The 17188-nt window shown below is 37.6% G+C and overlaps 1 protein-coding gene and 1 long non-coding RNA gene across 5 annotated transcripts in view; one reads left to right on the forward strand and one right to left on the reverse strand.

The window, feature by feature from the left end:
* The window catches only part of LOC308058779 (uncharacterized protein), an 87040-nt gene that overhangs the window by 62844 nt on the left and 7008 nt on the right, over positions 1-17188 (reverse strand). For 3 of the 4 annotated variants that reach the window (XR_013925958.1, XR_013925959.1, XM_080375138.1), the window contains exons 4-6: positions 16660-16730; positions 13675-13901; positions 13479-13560 (exon numbers count right to left, since the gene is read on the reverse strand). The gene's annotated coding sequence lies outside the window, so the exon portion shown is untranslated. Of the gene's footprint in view, positions 1-1431; positions 2762-13478; positions 13561-13674; positions 13902-16659; positions 16731-17188 lie in introns of those variants that run through there. The other variant, XR_013925960.1, reaches the window with a different exon arrangement.
* The window catches only part of LOC308058782, a 54250-nt gene that overhangs the window by 31753 nt on the left and 5309 nt on the right, over positions 1-17188 (forward strand). The window contains exon 3 of the long non-coding RNA XR_013925961.1: positions 1278-1327. This is a non-coding gene — a long non-coding RNA (uncharacterized lncRNA). The remainder of the gene's footprint in view (positions 1-1277; positions 1328-17188) is intronic.

The raw sequence follows: 17188 nt of genomic DNA on the forward strand, positions 1-17188 counted from the left end.
AAGCACTGGTTTGAAAGTTGGTATATAGCCCAGTCTCTGTGCAGGAAGCTTCAGTGTGGAGCAGGTCTGTGGGGACAACCTCTTCATACCACCTTCACCAGCTTGCCATCCCAGACGCAAACCCAAGACTCTGCTCTTACAGAACCACAGTACCAAAGCATAAATAACCAAAGAAGAGGATGGGAAAGGGAGCTTTCCTCCTGGACACTGACCTGGGGGCTGGAATATACACCAAAGGGACAGTTCACAGTCTGCACTTTCCTGTTAGTACGGAAAGTCTAAGAGCTGTAATCCTGGAACTGTGCAATTCATACCCCACTGGTCTTCCATTAGTGAGTATTTCAGAATACAGTCACCCTGATACTGCCTGTAACAGGAAGGTAACACAGAGTTGTCGGCTACAACGCAATTAAAATCTAAATATTGGTCCACTTTGCACTGAAGAATTTGTATGATCTAAGCAATTCTTGAGTCATGTAACATACAGTGGTGTAACACTAATGCAGACCAACATAACAGTAAGGGCTAATTATAAAATACAGCATGAAGTCTCTTATTTAGAACTTCTAAAAAGTTGTATCTGCATTTAATTTCATTTTCCTTTTAGAATGAACATAAAGAGTACAGATATGTTAGGTTTTCAGTATTCATATCTTCATTGGGTGCCTTTAAAAACTGCTGCCCAGTGACGCAGGCACTGCACAGAAAAGGGAACCTTACCACACAGCAATTTAGAGCATAACTCTTATGGAGACTTATCTCTCTCCATCAGCAGAAATTAATACACTGCCTTCCAAAACGTAGACATTACCACTTGAAAATTATTTGTGAATTAGCACCATAAGGCCTCTCCCTGCTCCACCCATTTTCACTCTTCCTGTCCCCAGTCAGCAATGGGGCAGTTTTAGAGGGGATGCTACTCTGCTGCACATCAGCTCAGATGTGCACTCCTATGTACACTAAAGTGTTGCTCAGGTGGACAGTTAAGGCATTTTAGGCATACGACCATGCAAATATAAAGAAAGCGGGAGGTCCCTATCTCTGTATTTACAAATAAATAAGCTTTTAGCATGGTAATTCATGAAGACCAGTTACAGCCCCTGCATAAATATTAGTCAATTGCTCAATTTAAAAAGTACATAATTTCCCTAAACATTTACTCCGCTATAATACCATATATACTCATGGGAATCATGCAGTAACTAAACACATACATGAACAAGTTACTGAATTAAACTTTTTTTGCCTATTTCCTAATTTATTTTATTTTATTACAGCTTATGGATGAAATTCACACACTGATGTCTAACCTCTAAAGAAAGCTGATGTAAGTAATCCATCGTTCTATAGATACATTTGGTTATGAATTAATTGACTTTGCCTAGTCTTGTTGAATAATGATTAATCAGCAGTTTCAATTTTCAATTTCAGCATTACTACAGTTAGATTCTGCACACAAATTCTGCCACACTTAAGTGTTATTGCCTGCCTGCCTGCTTGTGCCCTGCCCCAAATGCTAGTGACTAGAATTAAAAACAGCAATATATATAAAAAACTTACTGTGATTTATTGATATCTAACAGTGGTTTCTTTAAGAGCTAACTTAGGAAGACAAAACACTGGGGCAGTCATCATTTTCTAGTAGGATAATGCATTTTGTGATTCAAGGTGGCTTTCAAAGTCAATTTAAAGACTTCCTTAGAAGCAACTGTGCTAAAGCAAAAATGCACAGAGAGTAAGGTACAACTCAGCACAGCAGTTAGTCAAAAAGCTGAAGTCTCAATCTGTTTTCCATGCAAGCATAAAGCACAACATGTCTGAGCACTAAATACAAAATATTGGTGTAAATACTTTCCCGACTCCTCTCTTTTCACCCTATTATTTTTCCTACCCTCATTACATTGTTTTTCATCTTTCCCTTGCTTCTGTAAAGGAAAATAATTTTCTCCATTTCAGTTTCTTCCTTTCACATTTTCTTTTTCCTACTCACCTGCACATTTTATGAAATTCCAAAATTTAAAAGGGCTATGGATCCAGCCCTGAGGTGAAATACTAAGTCCTGAAAGCTTTTAGCATGGCTGAAGATCAATGACTTAAAATGTGTTTGTGTTCTCTCATTTCCAATAAAGACATAAAATCACCAGAATAAAGTTAAGCATTTAAAATCTGTTTAGGTAACTGGAATCTTAGAATGAGATCACGATTCTGTGAAGAACTCTGCTCATACAGCAAAACATGAAAATGATTTTTACTGATTAGGAACTATATTATTATCTCTGAATCCTTATTTTTATGCTTAGCTATTATGAGAAGTGCACGTCCACTTCTCTCCTTTAGTAGCCATTTAAAATGATGCACTGAATGCTTCAACAAATGAAATTATTCATGTCTTAATAAATACTTTATAACCAGCTTACGATAAGATGTTTTGGAGATAAAAATAGCTAGAGTTAAGACTAGCATATTGTACACAAATGTAAATATTATTTCTCCTGCAGCAATTCATAAACAACATTTATTACCTGTATCCATGACATACATTTTTAGATGCCAACTCTTCTAAACATAAAATCCCACTTCACAAGATTTCTTCCAAGCAACTTAATAGCCATTGTATCAAATGTTTTTTCACACATTGCATCAACATTTGATGTTTCACTGACATAACAGAAAGTCAGCTCGGTATCGGTTACTTTGTAGTACTTTGAAGTGCCAAAACTTCAAGGTGTTACACCTCTCAGTGATCATGACCTCCTGCAGTCTTTAAAGATAAAATGACATATGACAAGCAATGAGAGTAGAGCCAATTTTTAGGGACCAATATTGACTAAAAGAGTGATCTCTATATCCACCATAAAAATCTGCCCAAGAAAGAAACACCAAAATAGTTTTCCATTAGAATGTACCCTCTGACAAAAAAGGTATGCTTTATCTTATTATTGTTATGGTGTTCTTGCTCCGGAACCTGTTTGTATTGTCAGGTGCTGAAAGGCTTATGAATTTATTACTGAATTTGGAACTTTTACAGAAATCATGCTTCTGGCTACCTAAGTTTAGTCATAGACATGCGTATGCAATCATATGTTAAGAGGGAAAATTGTTAAAAAGGTTAAGACTTATGAAAAGATATGTGCCAAAAAACCTCCCTGCATTTAAAAATACCCCTTGCATTTAGGAGGATGCCCTAAAACATTGGCTTTCAATCTTCCTGCAGACTCACCTTCGTGAAGAACTTTTATGGGATCTGTAAAGTAATAATTAATAAAAGCAACCATCCTGTCAGTAAGCTTCAACTTATCACTAGTAGGTACAATCATCTATTGGATTAACTAATTAATTTATTTTTAGGAAGGTCACAGATCACAGAAAAATGTAATTCAAAGGACTAGGCTTTAGAAGTCTGAGATTTTTTTCTTCTGTTTAGTAAGACAAATATTATCTAAAAAATCATAATTCATCACGTGGAAAAAAATCATCACATTCTAGGAGAAAGAGTTCATCTATGATCAGCAGATATCAAATGATGGGACATGTCCCACTTGGAGAAGATACAAACCCTATGTTGGGAGGAGAGGCATTATTACTTTGCCACCAGGACTTCCACAGCATCTCCTTTGAGTCCCTCTTTACTCAACCCTGGTGAGGCTGCACCTCGAATCCTGTGTTCAGTTTTGGGTCCCTCACTGCAAGACAGACACTGAGGTGCTGGAGCGTGTCCAGAGACGGGCAACGGAGCTGGTGAAGGGTCTGGAGCACAAGTCTGGTGAGGAGCGGCTGAGGGAACTGGGGCTGTTCAGCCTGGAGAGGAGGAGGCTCAGGGCAGACCTTATAGCCCTCTACAGCTGCCTGAAAGGGGGGTGTAGGCAGGTGGGGGTCGGTCTGTTCTCCCAGGTAACAAATGACAGGACAAAAGGAAACGGCCTCAAGTTGTGCCAGGGGAGGTTTAGATCGGATATGATTGGATATTGGGAAAAATTTCTTCACTGAAAGGGTGGTCAAGCATTCTAACAGGCTGCCCAGGGTATTTAAAAGACCTGCAGACGTGGTGCTTAGGGACATGGTTTAGTGGTGGACTTTGTAGCATTAGGTTTACAGTTGACTCGATGATCTTAGGGGCCTTTTCCAACCTAAATGATTCCATGATTCTATTCGCCTGTCTGTACCTGCAGGCAGGAGGCAGAAGAAAGTATAGTGGGACAGAAGAGAAGCTTCAGATGGGAGGGATTTGTGGGACCATTTGTACCTTTGCATGTAACTGTTCCTGGAGTAAGCAGGGCAGGAGGCCTTCCACTTGAAAGGGTCATGTGCAGGAACTGGAGAAGAAGGTGGAGTTCCAGAAGACACAGGGAAGAGCGTAGCTAGGGCAAGTGTGCAGTGAGCTAGATTCAGACAGAGCACTGAGGGCTGTAGCCATGGTCTGTGGTAAAGTGACTTCCAACTGACCCCAATATTCAACTTTATCTGTGATCTCTCCAACTCTTACTGAAACCCTGTTCTGATCCATATTCCAAATTCTTCACTACCATACATTCATCCCAAGTCCTACCCATACACCTCATCACTGCTTCAGTACCCATATGCCTTGCCTAGACTCATGAGTCCCTCTCTCCTGTCACCCACAGACGACACCAGGAAATAACCTTTTCCCACACCACAGCAGAAGTCACTCTCTCCTCCCTTACATCTTCCTTTCTGTTACAGGGCAAAGATTCCCCTTGATCTCATATTCAGCTAGTAGCTTAAACCTGAGCAAAGACAACTTCAGAATCATGTAAGTTAGCAACAGGTATTTTGCAAGATAATACAAAAACATGCAGAACCCCCCTCATTTTCCATATATGTATTAAAACAGATGAGTAAGAAATACAGAACAAAAAAAGAGCATGCTCATCTGCCAACTTTCTTTAGTTCCTTTTAAAACACTATTGTCAATAATGTTTGTTTCCAGTACTTTCTATAAATTTCATAAAATACGCTACAGTAATTTTAGATGACTGGCTTCTTCAGGGTAAACATATTTTAACCATTTCAATAAGGCTTATAATAGGGCATTTCTCAAATTCGACACCACCACAATTCCTAACATAAAAACTTGCAGTATGTTCGAAAAGACATCTCTCCAAATTACTTATGGATGTTCTTGTACTCAGGACAATGGGAAGTAACCTATGTCAAGGACAACTAAAAGCACTGCTAATACAAATCGTTCTGGAAAATTTTCAATAGGAAAAAAGAAGTAAGAAGAGACCTGATATGAGGATAATGAAGATTTTTACAATGTAAAATTACCACTGAGGGAGCTGACATAAATTAAAAGAAGTTGGTCAAATAGAATTGGGATTTTTTTAGAAGTAATAAACAGATACTGTGATAAGACATGTTAATACTTGTAAGGAATGTTTACATCTGTTAATAATGACAGAAGAGAAAAATTTAATTTTTTTTTTTCTGGCAATGGGAAACGAGGTATTAATTCAAAGATGGATATACATTTAAATCTAGTGGAGTTGACAAGTTAAATCTTTGTCTGATGAGAACCCAACACTTGAAAAATTAAACTCACTTCTTAGAAAACTAAATCTGCTAGTCATGAGTATAAATGAAAAGTAGGAGGAGCAAAGACTTTTAGGGATACTCAAGGACAATGCAATGATTAAGAACTCCAGAGTTCTGTTACTGGGGAGGATGTGGTGGGGACAGAAGGGTTAATGCTACCAGACTGCTCTTCCTGGCTGCTTTTTGGGAACCTTTTGCTGTTTCTTCTAGTGGAGAGGCATGCAACCTATGTAAAGCTGAGAAAGTGGGGAGTGCTCTCTACCTTTTAATATATTCCAGAACAGTGGTTCCCATATTTTTAGAACGACAGATAGTTATCAACTCTTAACATTTTTCAAAACCCACCACACATCCATCTGATCAAACTTCTAATTGGAAACACTATTTAAAACACTGTTAACTATAGTTTAGCTAAACAGCTGTTCAACTTACCATAGCCTTGTAGTCCACCAGGGGTTTGTGGACCACAGCTTGGAAACCATTCCAGCTGTTTTATAGGTACAATGATGTCTTCTACTCCATCCCTCCCTCCAGACCTTCTGGTTGCTGTGTAAAACGTTTCTGCTTCTTTATCAGATTTCCCCTGGGATTAATTTTAGGGCCTGCTACTGCTTTTAGCTTCCTGAAGTAGCAGCAAACTGGCATTCTCCATTGCCCACAGGTTTGTAAACAGCAGAAGTAAAACTGATCTGTCCATCCATAATATTGCTACTGCCAGATAAAGAAACAGAGGCAGAGGACAAAAAAAATAATCTGCAGATTTAGGAAAATGGACCAGTTTACATTTGATTCATGTTTGAAATTCAATTTATCATCAACCAATGAGACTACAAACTTTTATTTACAGAAAAGCTGTAATTCTGCACAGGTTGGATTTTGGCCGCAGCTGGTTCAGGACAAGTGGAGTTTTCAAGACCAGTAAACAATTGGTGTTTGAACACTCGAAAAGATGTATCGACAAAACTATAGCAGATAAAACTGGTGCTAAGCAGCCTTCTGCCATCTTAAAGATTACCTAAGTTAAACAAACTAGTGGCCAAAGGCCCCTTGTTCTTCTGAGAAACTGGGAGTTAGTCTCCTATAAAACACTTCCATATATTCATGGTTTTAGAGACCTTTCTCACATTACCTACTCCCTAGTCAACATTCTTCCAAACTGAGGAATCCTGATACATTTACTGTCCCTGCAGAAAAGCTATGATATACGTCTTAGTCATCCTTTTCTATTTCATATGTACTTCTCATCAATACTCAAAATGGACCAGCATGCTAATGCCATTTCTCTGTTTCAAACAGCATTTTCCAACTTTTTCCTAGCATTTTTCCATCCAGAAAATTTCCTAGCATAATTCCATCCAGAACGACTTTAGGAAATTAGCAGGAGCTGCTGAAAATCCATGCAAACACCAGTAAAACAGCTTGACAGCCCTGGCTTCTCACACCAGCAAGATTCTCCCTATCAGTTTAATGGTGATATTCCACCCCTGTGACAGGCAGCAACTCCAGGATCAAAACCTGTATTGTAAGCTGGTCAGAGCTGTGAAACCCTGAAAAAATAGGGAGGAAGAATCTCTTCTTCAAATTGCAGCCCCTGCTGTGGTTAGAAAGAACAGCTACAAGTCCCTGCCTTCCTGAGTGGCAGGACTGGTCACAGCCTGCTGAGCTCACAGCTTATGGAGTGATCCAACAGCCACTGCCTCTCTCTGCTGACAGATAGGGCTGAGCAGCGGGGTCAGCGTTATCTGGCCTCTGTGACAGCCATGGCTTCTGGATCACCACAGATCTTGCTGTGAGATCCTCTGTAGCTCTTCGGGGTCAACATCAGGATTGACTCCAGTTGATTATTTTCCTTTTATCATCTGCTGTCTTTACCACTGCACTTTTCCAGACCATTTAGGAACAGGTGGATCAGCAAAGGTGCCAATATAAATTTTTGTGAGGTGGCATTGTTACAACTGCACATTAGTTGCTATACTATATACATATATATACTATAGACATATACATATATATTACTATATACAAGATGTTCCTCATCTTGAAACCCTTCACTAATCCACAAAGAATTTTAAGTAACTGTACTTTATTTTGTTAACAAAAGACTTTGGTTACAGAGCTTTTAAAAAACTTTTGGGTCACCCTTTCCTGTGTATCTGTTGACTCCTTCAAGTAACTAGCAAAGCTCTAAGCAAGAACCACCCTTTACACAAACCAAGGTGATGGTTGCCTATTATACCTATCCATGTTCCTATTAATTATATTCTTTATCACATTCACTGGCATTTTATCTGTCACAGTAGTCAGACTTATTAGTCCATTAGTGCATGATTGTCCCTAGAGCCCTTTTTAAAACTAGTATCACATTTGTAACTTTCCATTTCTCTGTTATCAAGGCTAATTTAAGTGATAGATTATACAACACAGTTCATGGCTCAACAGTTTTATTTCTGAATTTCTCTAGGACTACTAAATGAACAACATTCTGTATGGGTATCTGTTAATGTTTATTCAATGAATTTTTTAAAAAATCTTTTAGTGGTATTTCAGATCTGAAATATTCCCTATAAAGAACAACTTTTATGTGGGGATGTCCCTAATCTCCCTGTAATAAACCTTGCCAAGGCAAAGAGTTCATTTGTTTCTTTCTGCGATGGCTTTGTCTTTAAATATTCTCTTTACCTGCAATTATCTATTGAACTTACCTCCCTACTAGCAAGATTTACACTTGAAAAAAAATGGTTCTTTTTGCTTTTCGGATTTTAGCCTGTTGCATTTCAAAATCGTTTTGTTCTGCCTTATAATAGGTCTACATGTAACTTGTCAGAACTGTGCTCCTTTCTGCTTTGCTTGCTTTGATTCAACGTTTTGAAAAAACTCTGTTCATTTCTAGTAACTTCCTTTACTCTTCAGTTGTGTTGGACAATTCTTACTCAGTTGGGGTAGAATCAGAAAGAAGAATCCCCCTGTCTCTTTTAATATTTATTTGAAAGGTATCTTCATTTGTTTAAAAGGTATCTTCATTTGTATGCAATTCTTTTTAAACAATACTAGACTTTTTTAAATGTTAATTTTTTCTCTCCTACAAGTATGAGAAACTTCTGCATGATATATCGCTACTGAATAGCTCTTCTATAGTCCTTGTGTTCTAAACTAGACTAAACGAAGGGCTGTCCCCCCTCTTCTGGATTCTTTAGCTGGTTTGCTCAAGAAGTGGTTCTTGATGATACTTAAAAATACAGCCCGTGCATGGTGGCCTAATGGGAAGTTTATCCACTTTGTATCACTGAGAACTCTTGTTATGATCAATCTTTCAGGTTGTAGACTCTCTCTCTCCAGTCTCCCACAGCAGTTCACAGTCACTCTCTCCATCCCATCAGCTAGTCCAGAGCTCTTACTAGACTTCTCCTATTCATATATGGAACCATTTGTAATTACATTTTGTGGTTTATTCTGATAAAATTAACTTATTTGACTATATTTTCTTTGGTATATACAGTACCATTTGTCTGAATAGTCCAGTCTACCATCTCTGTATCAGCTAGGCACTAAACATTCTGTCATCTCTGTATAATCTATACACTGACATTTCAGTGTCCCTTTGAAAGGAAGAAAAGGGATATGTGCAGAGCCACTTCCAGAAAAAAGGTGACATACTTGGGAATTCCTGATGGGATTCATGTTTACCACTCTTCTGAAAAATTGTTACCTTCAAGGCACAATGGACATGGAGCACTATGAGACAGCAATGTGCCAAGATGCCAAATTAAAACTAATGTAGATTCCTTCTCAAGGAAGATCAGATGGCATTTAAAAAAGGACTGACCAATGGAACAACTGCTTGTGGTTATTTAAGATTTCTGTATCAAGAAATGCTGTGTCAAGAAGGGAATGCACTAAGGAGCAGAAGGATGCTATGGAAGTACAAAAAGTCCTTTAACCTTCTGCAAACGCTGTAGAACTCCATAATATTTGCACTGACTTCCTCCTATGAGAAGGGAGAGTCTGTTCTTAGTGCTGTGGAGAAGAGAAGAAATGGGTGCTTTCAGGACAGAATGCCAGTAGCTATTGACTTGGGTTTCACAATTGAGAAGGCCTCTGGGGCTAGCATTTTATCTGGTGGCTGCAACTCACTTCTTTCGCTTTTGTGAGGCTTCTAATTGAAGCACCTTCTGTGCTAAATGTGATGTGACATTAGGCACAGCAGAACCCACCAGCTACACTGCAGTATCCAGTGGGTATTTATTATTAATTTGTACTACCATAAATCTTGGGGAGGCCTTACCCTGGACCGCTTCTCATTAAGTTGGGCCATGAATAAACACAGAACAAAAAGTAGATGTGGTTGAATTCTACATAAAGAGACAATGGAGAAATTATGGCAGAATACAAATGCAATGGCACAGTAGTACTGTGATAAGCATTGGCATTAATATATCTGCAATATAACTGTTGTCTAGCTGGATTGTTTTAAGCATCACAGTACATAAATCTTTTAAGAAGATATTTAAAACAAGATAGTGAACAGTTATGTTTATGAAGAAGTCAACCAATACATGAGAGGCAGCTGAGGAGAAAATACCCAGTGTGGTCTAAAAATGTAATGACCAAACGATGGAAGTTGGCATGATATGTTGATCAAAACCAGAGTCAACCTGTTGATACTGAAGGAGAAGTATCAAGCAGAAGTAGTCTTGATGGACCTTGAAAAATGAAGACAGATAGCTTATCTTTATTGCTATAAACTGAAGGAGGACATTGAAAATACCAAAGGAGTAAGTTTGGAAACCGATATTTACAGTAGTGTAGCACTTTGACTAGATAACAAGCATGGCAAGACTGCATTTGTCAAAGCAAAAGAAAAACATTTTCTAATAAAGAGATGATCTATGGAAAACCTGGATGAAAAATCTAATCATCTGACAGAGAAGAAAGACCATTCTTAAAGGGTTGGAAAAAATTCCCCAAACTCAGATTTAGCCTAGATTTTATGACTTAAAACAAATGACAGAATGATGGTGTCATTCATAGGGATGCAGAGAGGGCCTCAAACTAAATATAAAAAAAACTACTAATGAAGAGGATCAATAGGTGTAACTGGGAATAAAGAACTTACGGCACTACTGAAGAAAATTTTCATGCATTAGATCTGCTTAGGAGAGGAAAAGACGATGGGAGGAGTTATATGAAACACATAAAACATTGTTTTTCCTATAAATACTGTGAAATGAGAAAATTCTTTCATGTCACATTTATTACTAACTTATTACAGCTATCTATGCTACCACATTTTGACTTTCAAGGGTTGAAGAAAAACAATGTTTGTGATGTTATAATATGATGGGTGTCTCATTGAACATAAGTAAAAACATGCTACATCCAGCTTGAAGACAGGACAGCCATGATACAAGCCAAGTGCAAAGAGCAGCAGAGAAACAGATCTCACAACTTAGAACTAACATGCTGAATGTTCAGGCATGTTCCTTTGCTCTTCCTTCTTAGTGCACAGAACAAGGGCTATCACCTTGGTTTGCCATTGAAGGACTCTGTTGCTGTAGTCTGGTATTCTGGCTCTTGAAGTATTCCCAAGCCCACACAATGTGTAGCCGTGTACCAAAAGCCCACTCCCTACATTCCACAATACCAACTACTTCTCTTGGTATCTGCTTTCTTGCTGTTCTTCTAGTCCCAGTGACTTACGGCATCATGGCATGAATTAAACCAAAGAATCAATCAGATCAGGTGCTCAACCATGGGGGTTAGCAGCAGTGAGTAGTGGAGAGCTGCTTACAGCAGGAGACAATTCTGAGTTCCTTTTCTTCCAAATATTATTTGTAGCAGCACTACTGCAGGCAGAACAGAGCTATGCCCAAACATGATCTCCCTCAAAGCAGTGGGGAGTTGCCATCACAGGGGTGGGAATCAGTCTCACCTCCATGATCTGTCTCTCAGTAGTGATGAGAGAAAAAACTGGATACATATAAAACATCTAGGGGATTCCTCATGCTCCACTCACTAGCATGTCACTTCCCTCTCTTTTCTCCTCTGAAACTAGAACTCTCTTAGGCACTTCTTTTGATCTGGTTTGGGGCGAGGCAGGCATGGCCTGCCATGTCTGGGTTTTTTTGTAATCACCTAATCTCCTGCTCTTTTTCTTTCTTTTACCCAACTCAGTGCAAGTTAGAATTAATATGGCCAGTAGGATTAACAGGGGAAGACAGTAAACCATCGGGTCTAAACATTTTGAAACCAAAATATACTGATCAAGATTTTTTTTACACAAAATGAAATATCCAGAGTTCTCAAAATCTTGATTCATATTGAAAAATCTCAATTTTCATTTTAGACTGCAAAATCTCAAAAAACAAAATCAGTATGTTTTGAAAGTAGAAGTTTGAAAATTCCCATCCTGTAACAAACATAACGAAACTGTGTTTTGAGCTCTGTTGAAGATGGTACATTTCAAAATCATCAAGTTCTGTGTTTGAGCATGAAATTACGGCTTCTGCTTAGCACTAACTGCAATTTAGCATACATAACCCACTGTCCTCTGTACTTAGTTGTAACTGTCATCTTGAATCCCCAATTTACACATACAATTCACAAGCAGTCACTGAGTCTTCTTCAAAGCTCATATACTCCCCTCCAACAGAAGGAAAAAGAAAAGTAGAGAAAAACTTACTGAAAGTTTTACACTTAAATATATCATACCTTCAGTGCAATGAGAAACACCAGTAGCTATGTATTTGGTTCTCCTTTCAGGCATATTTTTGCCATCTATTCTCTGGGTTTGGTTTTGTTTATTTTGTGTTTGGTTGGGGGTTTTTGTGTGGGGTTTTTTTTTTAAATTGGACTCTACTCTGCTTTTGATCAGAGTTTTTGATTTCTTCTTTGGTCTTGCTCTTTCTTCAAATTGCTTCCACTTCATGCTGCCCTTTTGTCAACCAAAAAACCAGTCCTGTCCTCCTTAGTCTTTACTCACCAACTATTATCTGTGTCCTTGCTCCATGGGAAAGAATCTCTAATTGTCTTTACATACAAGTCCTCTAGATCTTTACAGCCCCTTAATAATTACTTGCAAATTCAATAACATTTCCAGTTCTTCCATTTTTCAGACCCCATTGAAAACATTCTTGTATTTGAATACCAGAAAGGAAATACAGCATCATAAAAAAGGCATGGAGTTTATAATACCCCTTTTGTTACACAGGGAAAATACCTACATGTAGATTTTGCTCATTTGTATATAAAAACAGGAGTCATAGCAATGACTGTACCCATAGCTACAGGAAAAGAACTTCCTCCTTAAACCAAGCATATATGTTTGTAGTAATTTTGAGTGAATCCACTGACATATGATATGGGTAATTATTATTGATTAAGCACAAAGTACTTAAGTACAGTAAAATATGTAGTTCCTGCCTAAGACTATAGCTAATCAGCATGCATAATCAAATTCACTCATAATGCCAGCTCAGTTTAATTTAACCAAGTTACACTGACACAAGTATAAGTGTATATTTATTAACATTTCAATGTTCAACTCAGCAAGACAATTACGTGAGTAAATCAGTTTGGAATATCTACACAAATATTGGTGGTATAAACAGTTTTTATAGATCTATAAATTTCCGAAAGTTTATGGGTGAAAATACAGAGCAAGCCAGAGACACACTATTCTGAAAATAAAGAAAATAAACAAATTAAAACTCCCTACCTAATAGCAGTACAGAAGGACTCCAGGTTCACATGGTGAATTACCCAAGAATAGAAAATCCTTAATGGATGTATTGTATATATTTTCTAAAAAGAACTGAAGTCAATTGACATAAATCTAACCTCTTGATTCACCTTTTATGATTATTAGTTTGTCAACATCAGTAAAGACTAACTATTGAAAAAGTCAATCATTTCAATGTACTTACAGCTGAATTTTCTCATCATGTGACCAACTATCCACAAAGCCTCAGTGCCATTAAGAAGTTTTGAGGAATATAGTATTTGGTACTGCCAAAAAAACATAATTAAAAGAATGCATGTAAATTATATTAATTTTCTAATTAGAAATGTTTTATGATTATTTCATGTCTAAAGTACATTTGGGGGGAAAGCAGGACTTACATTATCCCAAAAGGCAGGTTCCAGCACAATCAATGATACACTGACAGAATTCACAGTAAGGAGTCACAGTAGGGTCCTGATCTTGCAACTGAACTTTCACAAAAAGAACCCTGCACTATTGCAGAATCTCCTTAATTTCAGTAGGGCCCTACCCACACGTAATCAATTACAGAGTCTGCCTATGTGGGAGTAACAATAGTGAGAACAGGACCTGTTCCTCCACACACCTGCAAAAATATTGGGATTAAAAAAAAAATATTAGTAACATGCAGCAAAACCTACTGATAGCCTGTTTTATTACAGTATTTAGCACATAATAAAGGAGTTGCATATGTCTTTTAAGTTCCACATTATTTATAGGAATGTTCAGCTCCTTCTTTAAAGAATGTCGTCTTAAAATTGCTTATGGATTTTACATGTACTGACAGCACATTATGGGAACTTTTACTGATATATATTTGAAATATAAATTTTTAATTATTCTTTTCTAAAAATTAATTATCCTTCTTTCTTTGATCTATGATGCAAGGCACTTTTTAGTGCTTAAGCCTTCCTAAAATCTGTCCCACAACACCCATTTTGTGGACACAGCATAGGCCTGTGAATTGAGGTCTTCATGACCATGAAAGCATCTGACCACATATAGCAGCATCCAAGACCGAGATCTCCAAAAATACAGGATAAAAAGTAGTATAGTATTAGTCATTTTTTGACTAAACAGGGTCAGCTTTTTTAAACAAAAAATCCTTATGAAAATCAACTATAATTATTTGCTAAGTTTAAGCTCTTAATGAACACCATTTAAAACACAGGAAGCACACAACATAATGTTAAACAAGAATATACCACCTCTTTGCTGTTCACACAAAACTTAACATTCATGATTTGACCTTACTGTTCTTACTAAAAACATATCTATGTTGATCTTTAAAAGGAAAATATTATAAGTTTAAATGTTTTTATGTATTATAAACCACTTAAAAACAAGTTAGCCATAGGTTCCATGAAATAATATTTAACTGGTGACACTATGCAAGAGTACTGGTGATAAAGGTTATAAGAACCACCACTAGATCCTAGAAACATGCAGAAGACATTTCTTCATTCCTTTAATACAGACAGCATTAGAGAAACAACGATATTTTTCTAAGAAAAAGCTGGGACCAAATGAAAGGATTTGAGAATCTAACAGAAGAACCAAAAGTTCCATATAAATGGAATGCAGTCTTTTTTTTTTTTTTTTTTTTAATGACCAGTTGTTCTTTTACTGGCTTTAATTTCATGAAAGAACAGACATGAAAATAAGCAGAAAATGAAGAAAAGTATCACAGGTTATTGTTCCTTGCTGCCAGGTTGATGGTTTTCAACTGGGCAGGAGGACAAACAAAAAAATTTGAAATACACGTTACAGACTTTTATTATGACAAATTTCAAGGCAGTTGTCTTACAATATTGAATTAGAAGTGCTTCTTCTCATGTTACTGCTTTTATATTTTATGTTTCATATGTATGACTCTTAGGCTTCTGTTATTCTGAGAAATTCAACTGTTTCTAAAAAACAGTGCTACAGTGCTAAGTTCTGTTTATAAAGTGTTACAAATGTCTAACATTACACAGAAAATTTAAAAATATCAGACATCTGCCAAGTTAGTGTTGCCCACCTGAACCTGCAGAGTCAGTGAAAGAGTACCTCTGGCAAGTGTCATCTGCCCATTTCTCACTGACTGAGAAGAAAGGACAGCCCATAGTTGTCCTTTCAAGACAACTGTGATGCCCATAATCATGCAGCTACAGATTTAGCATTTCCCAAGTTGCAATGCAATATGGTAACTTGATGCAGCCCAATCCTAGTATTGTTTTCTGTCCCTGTGCTCACAACTTTCTTCACAAAGGAAGGTAACTGCAATACAATGCATGTTTCCTGCACTGCTCCAAGAGTGTAAGTTGTAGGATGGGTCAGGGACACATAGCTGCAGTCTAAATTACAGTCAGTTCCTGGGAAGAGCTGAAAACCCAGTTTTACAATTTTGACAGCTGAAGGAATAGCTCAGAGCTGACATCCAAACAGTCAAAGAAATGAAATACTGAAGCTGTCTCAGCAGTTCCCTTCTCTGACGTGGACAGGAGTAACATGCAGCTAATCCAGGCAGAGAAACTACTATAAAATGGAATGATTCACAAGTGGTTTGGGAGACTAGAAGGCCCTGGTAAACCCAAGTTTTTTTCATGACTAGCAGAAGTAATGAAGTCTAGTTACCTGATCAGCGTGCTTGTACGTGCCACCAGCACACTTGTGCTGTAATCCCAGGCTGACACTGCCCTGGGCTGGTTTCTTATTCCCTTCTAAAGAGATTTCCCTAAATTCCTGCAGAAAACACCAGCTTCTGACTTCTAGAAGAAGAGGCAGCTCACATTGTGGCTAGGTCTGAGCTACACATGCATTGACTGCCAGACCAACCAAGCATGCTGACTGGCATGTCAACAGGTTGAACAGAACAGAAAATTTCTGAGCCCATGTTGCAGCATTTTCTACCCCAGGGACACTAACTTGAGTAATTTCTTTACTACCAGCTGCTGAGCTTCACTCAAATTGTAGAAACTTGACTTTGTGACCTCTATTTCTGTATCAAATGCAGCTGAAATTAAGTGGTGGATTCAAAAGTTTTTAGGAGATAACACAATCCAATGTACCTTGATTTGTTCAGAAACTGGGCATGAAAGCACTGTAGCATAATCACTATAAAAATAACTATTGAATTTTATGACACTTACTGTTTTCATTCAGGTGTCACCCACAAACTCAGCTATATCAAAACACAGATTTTTACGTGGTGATAGCATAAATGAATTCAGAGAACATAGAGACTGTTTCAATAACGAAACTGGCTTTGTTTTGCCACTGTGAATGGAGCCCTACATATATGTTGCTTCATAAAGGTGAAAATTTAACAGAAATAAGATTTTGTATCTACACTTTGAACTTACCAAGACTGCAGTTGACTGCCCTTCATGGAGATGCCTGCTTCTCTTCCAGTTCCATGCTGTCTCTCCTAAGACTTAAGAGAAGTTCAGTGATACATAGTTCAATGAAAGAGCAGTGACATTGTCTAATGAATCTATTCAGTATACCTGGACTTTTCTTTTTTTGGGTTTTTGGTTCATTGTGGATTGTGGTTTTTTTTAGAATAAGCATACTGATTTTTAAAGAATTATCTTAAAATCCTGATCCCGCTCCCTGGATCCAGATCCTGATATCCCAATTTAGGGAATAATCTTTAATAATATGCAGGTCCTAGCTCCCTTTTTTATAAATGGCATCCACACTGCTCTGCTCACCCTTAGTATTGATCTAGCACTAAATTTTGACTTCTGGGTTTCTCACCAAAAAGGCATACTTGAAAACAGAGGGGTTTATTTGTCGTTGGATTCCAGGAACTGATGAAAGAAGGAAAGAAACTAAGAAAGTATAATGACCTCTCCAAAAACTCCACTACAAAGAAGACAGACAATGAAT

The sequence above is a fragment of the Falco punctatus genome (assembly GCF_963210335.1).
Source record: "Falco punctatus genome assembly, chromosome: 2".
NCBI classification, from domain to species: Eukaryota; Metazoa; Chordata; class Aves; order Falconiformes; family Falconidae; genus Falco; species Falco punctatus.